This window comes from Chiloscyllium plagiosum, chromosome 50, assembly GCF_004010195.1.
Source record: "Chiloscyllium plagiosum isolate BGI_BamShark_2017 chromosome 50, ASM401019v2, whole genome shotgun sequence".
NCBI lineage: Eukaryota > Metazoa > Chordata > Chondrichthyes > Orectolobiformes > Hemiscylliidae > Chiloscyllium > Chiloscyllium plagiosum.
The window spans coordinates 6,594,534-6,597,214 of NC_057759.1; positions in this window are offsets into that span (position 1 = coordinate 6,594,534).

A 2,681-nucleotide genomic window follows, 5' to 3' on the forward strand; every position below is an offset into this window, starting at 1 on the left:
CACTGCAGGTACTTGCAAAGCACACAGTTATCGATAGGTCTCTGGACCCACAGTTATCCGTCAAGGTCTCAGAAATATATTGCATCAACCCCAAGTGTAGAAAACACTCACAGTCAGGTTCCAGTGGTTTGTGAAACTTGACAACAAATGTAATCACAATTTCAAATGGATAAGAGTTTTTTTTCACACAGTGACAAGTTCTGTGTTAATTTCAGCCTACACAGAGGAACAGAAACAGACATGTGGAACTAGAAACACATCATCACAACAACGAGCAAAAGGAAACCGAGCCAATTTTTTTATTTATTTCAAAAATATACTTTATTCATAAAATAATTTGATGGTCTGTACAGTTGGTCATGCCATACATATGTAAACATGTACATACAGAGATCAGAATTTATCATTTTTATACAGGTCTGTACATTTTTCAATCATATGTCCATATGATTAGCTGAGGCGTCAGCAGAGCCCAAATGACTGCCCCTGTTCTTCGTTAGGCAGGCAGATGTTACACAGTGGTCTTTCCCCACCGCGCCTTGGCGGCAGCTGCCCCAAGCTTCAGCGCGTCCCTCAACACGTAGTCCTGGACCATGGAATGTGCCAGTCTGCAGCACTCAGTTGGGGTCAACTCCTTCAGCTGGAGGATCAGCAGGTTTCCGACCACCCAGAGAGCGTCCTTCACCGAGTTGATGATCCTCCAGGCACAGTTGATGTTCGTCTCGGTGTGCGTCCCGGGGAACAGACCGTAGAGCACGGAGTCCCGCGTCACGGCGCTGCTCGGGACGAACCTCGACGAACACCACTGCATTCCTCTCCAGACTTCCTCTGCATAGGCACATTCCAGAAGGAGGTGTGTGACAGTCTCGTCCCCCCGGCAGCTGCTTCGAGGGCAGCGTGCGGTGCGGCTGAGAGCACCTTCAGGTGGTCGGTCCTGACGGTGAAAGGGATCGAGGATTGGTCGGCCCAGTTCCCGAAGAGCATGGCCTCGCTCTTGCCTTGGTTTACCTTGGCCCCCGAGGCCCGCTCGAACTGGTCACAAATGCACATGAGTCTGCACACGGACAGCGGATCCAAGCAGAAAACGGCAACATCATCCATTAACAGGGAGGCCTTAACCTGCAGGCCCACGCTGCCAGGAATAGTCACCCCTCTCAGACTCACATCCTTCCTGATGGAGTCGGCAAATGGCTCTATGCAGCACACAAACAAGGCAGGAGAGAGGGGGCAGCCCTGCCTGACTCCAGATCTGACTGGGAAGCTATCTGATTCCCACCCGTTGATTGAGACTGCACTGACAATGTTGGTGTAGAGCAGTCTGATCCAATTGCAGATTCCCTCCCCAAAGCCCATTTTGGAGAGAACATCTCTCATATACCTGTGTGATATCCTGTCAAAGGCTTTCTCCTGGTCCAGGCTGATCAGGTAGGTGTCCAATACTCTGTCCTGCACGTAGGCGATCGTGTCTCTGAGGAGTGCGAGACTCTCAGCGATCTTCCTGCCCGGCACAGCACAGTGAAAAGTTCTGTGTTAATTCCAGCCTATACAGAGGAACAGAACAGACATGCGGAGCTAGAAACACATCATCACAACAACAAGCAAAAGGAAACCGAGCCAATACTACAGTCACTTTCTGTGTCACAGACACAAAACAAATTTCCCTCAGTCAGACTGACAGGAACAGAATCACCATCCACTTCACATTTCATTGTAGTTTATGACAGATCCACATTGGATCCCACACTAACCAATCAGAGATACTCAATGTTGGGGAATGATTCTGTGTAAACTACCCAATCAGAAACCAGGCTTTCCCCCATCCCTCATTAGCATTGATGACGTTTTCATGCTATAAAAAGGGAGCTCCGAGCCCGCTTTCCCTTATTCTGTGTCTGAGAGTGAGCGGCGCTATGGCTGATGAGAAGAAAGCACAGCAAGCCTCCAAGAAGGGCGCGAAGAAAATCATCAAGAAGGCGCCAGTGAAGGGCGGTAAGAAGAGGAAGCGGACCAGGAGAGAAAGTTACGCCTGCGGCTGCTGCTGCCCGGGGAGCTGGCCAAGCACGCCGTGTCGGAGGGCACAAAGGCGGTGACTAAATACACCAGCTCCAAGTGAAGGACCGCATCGCACTGAAACACACACATCCACAATCCAAAGGCTCTTATAAGAGCCACCCACCATTTCCTTGAGACAGCTGAACCATTTCTTTGAGTTTGTTTTAGTTTGCGTGTGATTCTTGATAAGGCATTTTAACTTGTGCCACATGTTTTTATGTTAATAAGTGCTTTGCAAATTATTCGGGAGTGGGGTGGAGAGAGCAGATCAGGCGCCAGTGAGTCATTTTTCATCTTGCTGCTTCACCCCTGGCAGACAAATGCCCACGTCTTTCCGTCCCACGATTGATGCATTTACTTATGATTTACTTTACATTTCCAATGCGCGGGTTTGATCCGATTTTTCGCAATGCAAAATAAAGCTTCCTGCTGTTGGTGAGAGACTTTCAAACCGAACCGAGAGAACACCAACACAGCTACCAGGCTGAAACGTGGAGTTTTTGCTGAATCCGATCGAGAGCGATGAGGGAGGACAGGTTTAAAATATTGTCTTAAAAAACAATGTTCGCAATCGATGTTGAGCCGGAAGAATGATGTATGCTGCTTCATCAGCATATCGGGGTGGTATT